The sequence below is a fragment of the Salmo salar genome, chromosome ssa07 (genome assembly GCF_905237065.1).
Source record: "Salmo salar chromosome ssa07, Ssal_v3.1, whole genome shotgun sequence".
NCBI lineage: Eukaryota > Metazoa > Chordata > Actinopteri > Salmoniformes > Salmonidae > Salmo > Salmo salar.
In genome coordinates, this window is record NC_059448.1 from 11,040,878 (window position 1) to 11,052,514 (window position 11,637).

The following is an 11,637-nucleotide window of genomic DNA, read 5'->3' on the forward strand; positions in this document are numbered from 1 at the left end:
ACCATAGGTCCCAGAGCACCATAGGTCCCAGAGCTGTCAGACTGGTGGTACCATAGGTCCCAGAGCAGTCAGACTGGTGGCACCATAGGTCCCAGAACAGTCAGACTGGTGGTACCATAGGTCCCAGAACAGTCAGACTGGTGACACCATAGGTCCCAGAGCAGTCAGACTGGTGGCACCATAGGTCCCAGAGCACCATAGGTCCCAGAGCTGTCAGACTGGTGGTACCATAGGTCCCAGAGCAGTCAGACTGGTGGTACCATAGGTCCCAGAGCAGTCAGACTGGTGGCACCATAGGTCTCAGAGCAGTCAGACTGGTGGCACCAAAGGTCCCAGAACAGTCAGACTGGTGGTACCATAGGTCCCAGAACAGTCAGACTGGTGGTACCATAGGTCCCAGAACAGTCAGACTGGTGGTACCATAGGTCCCAGAGCAGTCAGACTGGTGGCACCATAGGTCCCAGAGCGGTCAGACTGGGGACACCATAGGTCCCAGAGCACCATAGGTCCCAGAGCTGTCAGACTGGTGGCACCATAGGTCCCAGAGCGGTCAGACTGGTGACACCATAGGTCCCAGAGCAGTCAGACTGGTGGCACCATAGGTCCCAGAGCACCATAGGTCCCAGAGCAGTCAGACTGGTGGCACCATAGGTCCCAGAGCAGTCAGACTGGTGGTACCATAGGTCCCAGAGCAGTCAGACTGGTGGTACCATAGGTCCCAGAGTGGTCAGACTGGTGGCACCATAGGTCCCAGAACAGTCAGACTGGTGGTACCATAGGTCCCAGAGCAGTCAGACTGGTGGCACCATAGGTCCCAGAGCGGTCAGACTGGGGACACCATAGGTCCCAGAGCACCATAGGTCCCAGAGTAGTCAGACTGGTGGTACCATAGGTCCCAGAGCAGTCAGACTGGTGGCACCATAGGTCCCAGAGCGGTCAGACTGGGGACACCATAGGTCCCAGAGCAGTCAGACTGGTGGTACCATAGGTCCCAGAGTAGTCAGACTGGTGGCACCATAGGTCCCAGAGTAGTCAGACTGGTGGCACCATAGGTCCCAGAGCAGTCAGACTGGTGGCACCAGTTAATCATTATGGATTAAAAACGGTTAGGCAGCCTAGCCAGACCAATTTTGAATATAAACTGAATTTGATCACGTTCACATTTTTTCCTGACACACAAATGGACCATAAATACATAACGTTACCAATGAGTTTACCCTGACCAAATGGACAGCGAACATAGGTTGTATGCATCTGCTCTTGTTAGTAGCCTACAGTCGTGGCCAAAAGTTTTGAGAATGACACAAATATTAATTTCCACAAAGTCTGCTGCTTCAGTGTCTTTAGATATTTTTGTCAGATGTTACCATGGAATACTGAAGTATAATTACAAGCATTTCATAAGTGTCAAAGGCTTTTATTGACAATTACATGAAGTTGATGCAGAGTCAATATTTGCAGTGTTGGCAGCCCATTTTTGTTTGTCCACCTGCCTCTTGAGGATTGACCACAAGTTCTCAATGGGATTAAGGTCTGGGGAGTTTCCTGGCCATGGACCCAAAATATCGATGTGTTGTTCCCCGAGCCACTTAAGTTATCACATTTGCCTTATGGCAAGGTGCTCCATCATGCTGGAAAAGGCATTGTTCCTCACCAAACTGTTCCTGGATGGTTGGTAGAAGTTGCTCTCAGAGGATGTGTTGGTACCATTCTTTATTCATGGCTGTGTTCTTAGGCAAAATTGTGAGTGAGCCCACTCCCTTGGCTGAGAAGCAACCCCACACATGAATGGTCTCAGGATGCTTGGCATGACACAGGACTGATGGTAGCGCTCACCTTGTCTTCTTCGGACAAGCTTTTTTCCGGATGCCCCAAACAATCGGAAAGGGGATTCATCAGAGAAAATGACTTTACCCCAGTCCTCAGCAGTCCAATCCCTGTACCTTTTGCAGAATATCAGTCTGTCCCTGATGTTTTTCCTGGAGAGAAGTGGCTTCTTTGCTGCCCTTCTTGATACCAGGCCATCCTCCAAAAGTCTTCACCTCACTGTGCGTTCAGATCCACTCACACCTGCCTGCTGCCATTCCTGAGCAAGCTCTGTACTGGTGGTGCCCCGATCCCGCAGCGGAATCAACTTTAGGAGACGGTCCTGGCGCTTGCTGGACTTTCTTGGGTGCCCTGAAGCCTTCTTCACAAGAATTGAACCGCTCTACTTGAAGTTCTGGATGATCCGATAAATGGTTGATTTAGGTGCAATCTTACTGGCAGCAATATCCTTGCCTGTGAAGCCCTTTTTGTGCAAAGCAATGATGACGGCACGTATTTCCTTGCAGGTAACCATGATTGACAGAGGAAGAACAATGATTCCAAGCACCACCCTCCTTTTGAAGTTTCCGGTCTGTTATTCGAAATCAATCAGCATGACAGAGTGATCTCCAGCCTTGTCCTTCTCAACACTCACACCTGTGTTAACGAGAGAAACACTGACATGATGTCAGCTGGTCCTTTTGTGGCAGGGCTGAAATGCAGTGGAAATGTTTTTTGGGGGATTCAGTTCATTTGCATGGCAAAGAGGGACAATTAATTGCAATTCATCTGATCACTCTTCATAACATTCTGGAGTATATACAAATTGCCATCATACAAACTGAGGCAGCAGACTTTGTGAAAATGTATATTTGTGTCATTCTCAAAACTTCTGGCCACGACTGTACAGTTGATCATACTGAAAAATTGTCTAGTTTCATCCCATACAGCATGTCAGATTTCTAATGTCGAGGTGTAGCCTAGGCTGCTGCACCATTTATATAATGAGTTTTTGCTTGTGTCTGTCCGGAGTGATTATGTGTTATCATCTTTGCTAAATAAATACCGGAGGAAAGTGGAAAGCCTACTTGAGTGCACACGGAAAAATGCGCTGCATCAACCTCCCTCTTTAATCTAACTTTTAATGGATGATGCGATGGAAGCTATCAAATCATTCGGAATTGTTTTCAACATCCCAGAAAAGACAGTTGAAAGTTTGATATGTTCAGCAAGTAAAGCATTGTTACGTGCAATTACCTCTGCAACCTCATTGTAGTTTTCCTTGACGGTAGAACGTTCCCTCTCGTAGTGTCCTCTAAAAGCAAATTCTTGCATACCCAAAAACGCAGGCAAGGCCAGCAATACAGTAGACTTGATGAAAGGCTCCCTGTTAACCAGCTATACTTTTGATACCAGGTGGTACTGAACGCCCTCACCTTTCATCTTTCTTCATGAAAGTGATCTCAGGCAAAGGTCAACGCTCGCTTTTAATTCACACCTTTTCTGTGTATCCCAGAGAATGAAAGGGGTTCTTCAACAAAAAGTCAACAACAATTTCGGCAGCGTAGACCATTCTGGCGCAGAAAACTGCACACTCGTGCTGGTAGCTAGCTACTTAAGTGAGCAAGAACAATTTAAATAAATTGCACTAACAGGACACAAAAATAAAGTTCTAAAACCAAGAAAACTATTTATAATATACCTCCTCAGTATCCTATAATTTGAAAAAACTAATTTGAAATTAATAATATTGTAAGGACCCTGGGTTTATAAGCGCGGATATCGAATCTGGCGCTCGAGTATGCTTTTGCGGCACAGTCGATAGCGCGCTGGACTTCGGGCTAGAAGGTCGAGGGTTTGAGGCCTGCTCTCTGCTGTTTCATTACAATATCAAAAAATTGCTCAACTATCACTTTTCACTCTTAATGTCACCAAGCTTCTCAACACATAGTGCTCTGTGGCATAATGCTCTGTGGCACGATCCCAATACAACTCAATAGGTCCGTAATCTGATCCTAATTCTATGATTGGATGGACAACATGTCAGTTCATACTGCAAAAGCTTTCATTGGTTGGAGGATGATCATAATTACCATGTAGGTCTAGGAAGGGGGTGAGGCCTACGAGCCTCCTATGTTTTGTATTAAGATCAATGTAGCCAGAGGAGGACGGGGGCTAGCTGTCCTCCGGCTGCATTGTGGTGCTAGCCCAGACAGTGCTGTTGAAGTTACTGTAGACCTTCATTGCAAAAAAAGTGTTATTTAATCAATTATTTGGTGACATATGAATATATTTAATATAGTTTTATCTAAAAAGGATAACTTTTTTAATGTTTCACAATTTTTATTTGTATGAAATTTCACTGAGGAGGATGATCCTCCACTGATCCAAAAGCACCGTCTAGAGGCTTTGCTATCAATTTTTATTTAGTTCCTGTGACTTCTGAAAAAACGCCCTTGCCAGGAAATATGAATACAAATCAGCTGAGCGCGTGTAAAGTCGCTTTTATTAAAGAGCTTTCCACAACAAGTAATGTGGGCGATCGCTTTGATTACGACGTGGAATTACTTTCACAAATTAAAGTGTGAAGTCTTAATGCTCCTAGTAAATCACAACTCATTTTCTTACCTTTATTGAGAACGTTCATGAAAGTTCAGGAATGCTGCTAAATGTATGATGGATATAAAGATTCTAATGGAACTGTATTAAAATGGAACTGTGTAGAGCAGTTTGAGTGACAGCCAAGCCGCACCTAGCCTGATACATCAGTGCTGCAATGGTGTGTATTGGACAAGAGACAGAACTACTTCAATCAGCTATGTTCTGACAGAATATGTTAATGCAGAAAAACTACAGACACAGATTTAGTATATTGTAAAACAGTAATATTCTGTGGCGATGTGGAAAATAGTTAGGTAAATACACGTTATCAACAAAAGAAATTGTGTTGACACTGAGACATTGTTGACACGTTTCAAAACACTTGGCAGCGTTCAAGACCTCAACTCCCTTTTCACCTCCGTCTTAAGTCTCATTCACCAGCTATATGGTGTCACAAGCGTCGTATTGAATAGACCAAGGCGTAGCGTGGATAGTGCTCATTCTTAATTCTTTAATGAATAACACTTTACAAAATAACAAAAACGACCAACAGTTCCGTCAGGTACAACAACTAAACGGAAAATAACCACCCACAAAACCCAAAGGAAAACAGGCTGCCTAAATATGGCTTCCAATCAGAGACAACGAAAGACACCTGCCTCTGATTGGAAACCATACTCGGCCAAACATGGAAAATGAAACATAGAAATAGAAAACTATAACAAATTACCCTAGAAACAAAAAACACCAAAACACACAAAACAACCCCCCTGCCACGCCCTGACCATTCTACTATGGCAAATTACCCTTTTCACTGGTCAGGACGTGACATATGGAGAGCCTAGGAGCCTACCTTCCTCCCACTTACGTCTATACAATGTAGCCTTAAAACGTGCCATCAACTTCCTTTAAGAACCCTTCTGAGCTTAACCCATATAATTCCATAGAATGGCGAAGGAGAACCTGTTTTACATGAGTAAGAGGTTGCTGAGTGTTGTTTCTCTCACATTTGTCTGATTTTTGAAATCAGGGTGAAAGAGAGAAATAGTTATTCTGTGTGGAGGGTGGTTGTTATTGTGTAGGTGACACACTTACGAAGCTAATGGGCCGGACAGGTCAGGAGGTCAGTTGTTGGGACTAGAAGAGAGTGAAAAATCACCTTTTATTGTGCTCACACAAATGTGCTCGGGCGCATGACACATGTACACACACGAACAAACACACACACACAGAAAACGTAGGTACAGACACACACACACACACACACACACACACACACACACACACACACACACACACACACACACACACACACACACACACACACACACACACACACACACACACACACACACACACACACACACAAGAACACACACATAGACTCTTCCATGATGTTTCCACGGACCTCAGCATGTGTCTAATCATTTCAAAAAGACCTCAAAACACAAACAAACACAAACAGTAAGAAAAGGGAGAGCATCAATACGTCAGTCACATTTCAAAGTCTCTGCCCATGCACATGGCTTCCATTAAAGATTTGCTGAAATAAACAAATTACAGATCTCCACAAACAGAGCAGCAGAGATGGAACCCAACACTGACCATAATTATGTATTGCGGTTCTTCGCAGAATTTTTTTTAACATTGTTCAACACAAGCACACACACAGGACAACCATGATGGCCTTCCAGTAAGTCTAACATTATTGTTTAGTTTAGAGTTTCTGTTGTCATCCACAGTGCTCTGATTAAAACCCAGGAGAAACAGAAAATGTATGTGCGTGTTTGTGGGAGGTGTGTGTGTGTGGTGTGTACGTGCGTGAATGTGTGTTCCAAGATGCTTCTTTCTATTTTTCTGCCAGTGAGATTAAGTAATGTTATGTAGCTGTTAGCTCGTCCAGGACCACACTGTCACTTGACCTGTTAGACTGCTTGCTAGGATGTGCTTTTTCCAGACATTGTTAAATACTTACGGTATCAGTTTCCACAGCGTTTAGGCCTGGTAACCCAAGGATGTGGCCCAGCGCTACGGTACATTGTTTTTGAGGGCAAGGACCATGGACCATGGTTAATTGGCCGTGTGTGAAATGGAGAGTGGGAGAGAGAGCGAAAGCTCAGGCGAGAGAGAGTGAGATAGCAAGAGAGCGAGAGAGAGCGAGAGTGTGTGTGTGCATGTGTGTGATAATGAATGGAGATGTGGTGTGTGTGTGTGTGTGCATGTGTGCGTGCGTGTGTACGGACGTGTGCATGCCTGTGTTTTGTGACAAAAAAAACATGTCGACACAAATGTCCTCACAATAACCGAAACTTGGATACACGTGTTCCATTGATCCAAAGGATCCTCCAAAGTGACAGTTGACAACAAAGTGTTCACAGACTGTAGAGCTGTAAAAGTCATCCCAATTTGATTGGAAAACTTCCCCAACAACAGAAGCAACATGCCTCAAAGCTCGCTCTGTCTTTCATTAGCGACTGTTAGAACTCTTTACAGTTGTTTGGTTTGTTTATTCTCATTCCCTGTATCCACTAATTTCACTCTGTCAGTTCATCTCCATTCATCTCCATGCATCTCCATGCATCTCCATTCATCTCCATGCATCTCCATGCATCTCCATGCATCTCCATTCATCTCCATGCATCTCCATGCATCTCCATGCATCTCCATGCATCTCCATTCATCTCCATTCATCTCCATGCATCTCCATTCATCTCCATGCATCTCCATGCATCTCCATTCATCTCCATGCATCTCCATGCATCTCCATTCATCATCATTCAGGGTGTAATTGTGTTAGTCTTGGTCAGGATGTGGCAGGGGGTTTGTGTTTGTTAAATGTTGTGTGGGTGATTGGACTCCCAATTGAAGGCAGGTGTGTTGAGTTGCCTTTGATTGGGAGTCCTATATAGGAGTGTGTGTTTTTCTTTGGGGTTGTGGGTAGTTGTTTGTGAGCACTGCTTGTTTAGCCTGTCACACTGTTGCCGTCGTGAGTATTGTTTTTGTTGGTTTTCATGTGGATGTTTTACTTGTTTCTCATCAATAAACATGAGTATCCACATTCCCGCTGCGCCTTGGTCCATTCCTAATGACGGATGTTACAGAACTACCCACCACCAAAGGACCAAGCAGCGGAAGAGGAAGGAGCATCGGGTGGAGGAATGGACATGGGAGGACATCCTGGATGGCAAGGGATGCTACACCTGGGAGGAGATCCTGGCCGGAAGGGATCGCCTCCCATGGGAACAGGTGGAGGCACTGAGAAGAGCGAAGGCAGCAGGAGAAGGGAGCGAACGTTATGCTGGAACACGGCTGGGTAGGAAACCCGAGAGGCACCCCCAATACATTTTTTTGGGGGGGCACACGGGTAGTTTGGCTAGGCCAAGGAAGTGCCGTAAGCCAGCTACCCGTGATTACAGGGAGGTGCGTATGAGGTGGAGGGCGCCATGTTACGCTGAGGTACGCACCATCTCGCCTATACGTAAGCACAGGCCAGTCCGCCCTGTACCAGCGCCCCGCATGTGCCAGGGTGAGGTGAGCATCGAGCCGGAAGGGGTGATGCCAACCCTGCGCTCAAGACCGCCAGTGCGCCTCGACGGTCCGGTGTTTCCCGCTATACGCACTAGCATGGTGGTGCATGTCTCCAGGCTGGCACGTCCAGTACCAGCCCCCCAGAGCCGCCCGCCAGTCAAGAGTCACCAGAGCCGCCCGCCAGTCAAGAGTCACCAGAGCCGCCCGCCAGTCAAGAGTCACCAGAGCCGTCCGCCAGTCAAGAGTCACCAGAGCCGCCCGACTGTCCTCCGGGTCTGCCAGAGCCGCCCGACTGTCCTCCGGGTCTGCCAGAGCGGCCCGACTGTCCTCCGGGTCTGCAAGAGCGGCCCGACTGTCCTCCGGGTCTGCCAGAGCGGCCCGACTGTCCTGTCCTCCGGGTCTGCCAGAGCGGCCCGACTGTCCTGTCCTCCGGGTCTGCCAGAGCGGCCCGACTGTCCTCCAGGTCTGCCAGAGCGGCCCGACTGTCCTGTCCTCCGGGTCTGCCAGAGCGGCCCGACTGTCCTGTCCTCCGGGTCTGCCAGAGCGGCCCGACTGTCCTCCGGGTCTGCCAGAGCCGCCCGCCTGTCCTCCGGGTCTGCCAGAGCTGCCCGCCTGTCCTCCGGCCCAGCCCGAGTGGCCCGAGTGGCCCGCCTGTCCTCCGGCCCAGCCCGAGTGGCCCGCCTGTCCTCCGGCCCAGCCCGAGTGGCCCGCCTTTCCTCCAGCCCAGCCCGAGTGGCCCGCCTGTCCTCCGGCCCAGCCCGAGTGGCCCGCCTGTCCTCCGGCCCAGCCCGAGTGGCCCGCCTGTCCTCCGGCCCAGCCCGAGTGGCCCGCCTTTCCTCCGGCCCAGCCCGAGTGGCCCGCCTGTCCTCCGGCCCAGCCCGAGTGGCCCGCATGTCTTCCGGCCCAGCCAGAGTGGTCCGTCTGCCAGGGTCAGCCCGAGTGGCCCGTCTGCCCGGTGCAGCTATCGGCGCCACCGAAGTGGGCGACGCCGAAGGTGGAGCGAGGTCCACGTCCTGCACCTGAGCCACCTCCAGGATAGGTGGGTTGGGGAGGGAGGGTGTAGCACAGTGCCGTCGGTGACGGCAGCCACCCTCCCTTCCCTCCCTTATTGTTTAGGGGTTATTGTTTATTGGTTTTGTTGGGGTATTGGGGATTTTTTTTGTGTTTTCTTTTTTTTAGGTGCATTCCGGGGTCTGCACCTTGAGGGGGGGGGGTACTGTCACGTCCTGACCAGCAGAGGGCGTAATTGTGTTAGTCTTGGTCAGGGTGTGGCAGGGGGTTTGTGTTTGTTAAATGTTGTGTGGGTGATTGGACTCCCAATTGAAGGCAGGTGTGTTGAGTTGCCTTTGATTGGGAGTCCTATATAGGAGTGTGTGTTTTTCTTTGGGGTTGTGGGTAGTTGTTTGTGAGCACTGCTTGTTTAGCCTGTCACACTGTTGCCATCGTGAGTATTGTTTTTGTTGGTTTTCATGTGGATGCTTTACTTGTTTCTCATCAATAAACATGAATATCCACATTCCCGCTGCGCCTTGGTTCATTCCTAACGACGGATGTTACAATTACCAACATATTAAAATGATTGCTAGATTTTCATAAAAACATGTATTTTGATGAATTTATTCATAATATTTCACCCTACCAAAATATAGTCCCGCAATGACGTGTCTTTCTGTTCAGTGTGCGTGGAGGTGACGCGTACTCCGCAAGAATGTGGTTCTCTTCCTCTCGCAGCACTGATTTCCCCTCTGTCGTATTACTTCACTCACACATGCCGGGAGCTGTCATTGGAAGAATCTGGAAAACACCAGCAGGGAATGAGAGTAATTTCGCCTTTCCTTTTTCTTCCTTTCTCTCCGCTCTTTATTTGGAAGTGGCTGCGCTCACTGGGCTCTTTGCGTTTTCCTTTGTTTCTGAAAGCAGACGAACAATAACAACATCTCATAAACAATGGGGCTTGTTAATTGGGGGGGGTTTGAGAGGGTGAGTGTAAGGCCTTGGCACTGGGTTTTGTTGGCAGAAGGCCCCAACTGAAAGTTTTAGACGTAGGCTACATTGTAGTGTGGACTGGACTGCTTATAACTTAGAAATGTGCCATCTCTTTAGGGGGGTAATCAAATCCCATAATTTATCCAGACCTCTTTTATTTCTCAAAGATTCTGCAGGACTGTTCTGGGTCCTGCATTCTGATGGGAAAGTTAGGGTCAGTCACAGTGAAACATCACAAGGCAAAGCCAACATTTTTCAGATTAGTGCCTTTCTTAGATCGCATGGGCCATGATGTTTTTGTGCATGAGATAGAGTTGAAGTCAGAAGTTTACATACACCTTAGCCAAATACATTTAAACTCCGTTTCTCACAATTCCTAACATTAAATCCTAGTAAAAATTCCCAGTCTTAGGTCAGTTAGGATCAACACTTTATTTTAAGAATGTGAAATGTCAGAATAATAGTAGAGAGAATGATTTATTTCAGCTTTTATTTCTTTCATCACATTCCCCGTGGGTCAGATGTTTACATACACTCAATTAGTATTTGGTAGCATTGCCTTTAAATTGTTTAACTTGGGTCAAATGTTTCTGGTAGCCTTCCACAAGCTTCCCAACATAAGTTGGGTGAATTTTGGCCCATTCCTCCTGACACAGCTGGTGTAACTGAGTCAGGTTTGTAGGCCTCCTTGCTCGCACACACTTTTTCAGTTCTGCCCACAAATGTTCTACAGGATTGAGGTCAGGGCTTTGTGATGGCCACTCCAATACCTTGACTTTGTTGTCCGTAAGCCATTTTGCCACAACTTTGGAAGTATGATTGTGGTCATTGTCCATTTGGAAGACCCATTTGCGACCAAGCTTTTAACTTCCTGACTGATGTCTTGAGATGTTGCATCAATATATCCACATTATTTTCTTACCCCATGATGCCATCTATTTTGTGAAGTGCACCAGTCCTTCCTGCAGCAGAGCACTCCCACAACATGATGCTGCCACCCCCGTGCTTCAAGGTTGGGATGGTGTTCTTCGGCTTGCAAGCCTCCCCCTTTTTCCTCCAAACATAACGATGGTCATTATGGCCAAACAGTTCTATTTTTGTTTCATCAGACCAGAGGACATTTCTCCAAAAAGTACGATCTTTGTCCCCATGTGCAGTTGCAAACCGTAGTCTGGCTTTTTTATGGTGGTTTTGGAGCAGTGGCGTCTTCCTTGCTGAGCGGCCTTTCAGGTTATGTCGATATAGGACTCATTTTACTGTGGATATAGACACTTTTGTACCTGTTTCCTCCAGCATCTTCACAAGGTCCTTTGTTGTTGTTCATCTCTAGGAGACAGAATGCATCTCCTTCCTGAGCGGTATGACGGCTGCGTGGTCCCATGGTGTTTATAATTGCGTACTATTGTTTGTACAGATGAACGTGGTACCTTTGGAAATTGCTCCCAAGGATGAACCAGACTTGTGGAGGTCTACAATCTTTTTTCTGAGGTCTTGGCTGATTTCTTTTGATTTTCCCACAATGTCATGCAAAGAGGCACTGAGCTTGAAGGTAGGCCTTGAAATACATCCACAGGTATACCTCCAATTGACTCAAATTATGTCAATTAGCCTATCATAAGCTTCTAAAGCCATGACATAATTTTCTGGAATTTTCCAAGCTGTTTAAAGGCACAGTCAACTTAGTGTATGTAAACTTCTGACCCACTGGAATAGCGA